Raw genomic sequence first — 680 nt, forward strand, 5'->3', positions numbered from 1 at the left:
CACGGCAAGCCCCTGCATTTTTTCCCATCTTGGGGAAAAAAAAAAAAAAAGCCAAATCTCAGCCACCTCCATCATCTGGGAGCTTAATTTAGCTCCGGGCACCTCCTGAATGAGCACCAAACGCTCCCATTAAAAGGCAAGAATCCCAGCCTAAGCCCAGCGGAGGGGACAGACAGGGGAGAAGGGGAGGGGAGAGGGGAAAGGCAGCTTTGCCCAAGTCATCCCCAACTCCCACATCGCCTACAGCCGGTATGAAGGTTTGAACCATCCCAGACAAAACCTGGACACCGTCAAAGCCACACAAGGCTTTGCTGGCTCAGCTTTGGGGTTTGGATTGTTGTTTTGGGTTTATGGTTGGTTTTTTTTTTTCCAAAGAGAGAGGTTGAAAACTTGAAAGATCAAGGAAAATAATTTAAAACCTGGCTCCTGTTTTATTTCCCCCCCCCCCCTTTTTTTTTCTTCTATTAAGTAAAATAAAATGGGCGCGCTTGCAGCAGGCAGGCGTGCACAAAGCAATGTTCACTGAAGTCTAAAAGCATTCGGCCAAGGAAAACTGACAAGACGGACTAATGAACCGTAGAGACGGGAAGAAAATAGCCAGTATTTGCTAGATTTCAAACCCTCTCTGTCTTCCCCAGACCACCTATCTCGGATTTTGTTATTATTTTGGTAAACGGCTC

This window comes from Egretta garzetta, unplaced genomic scaffold (genome assembly GCF_000687185.1).
Source record: "Egretta garzetta isolate BGI_Z169 unplaced genomic scaffold, ASM68718v1 scaffold360, whole genome shotgun sequence".
Classification (NCBI taxonomy): domain Eukaryota; kingdom Metazoa; phylum Chordata; class Aves; order Pelecaniformes; family Ardeidae; genus Egretta; species Egretta garzetta.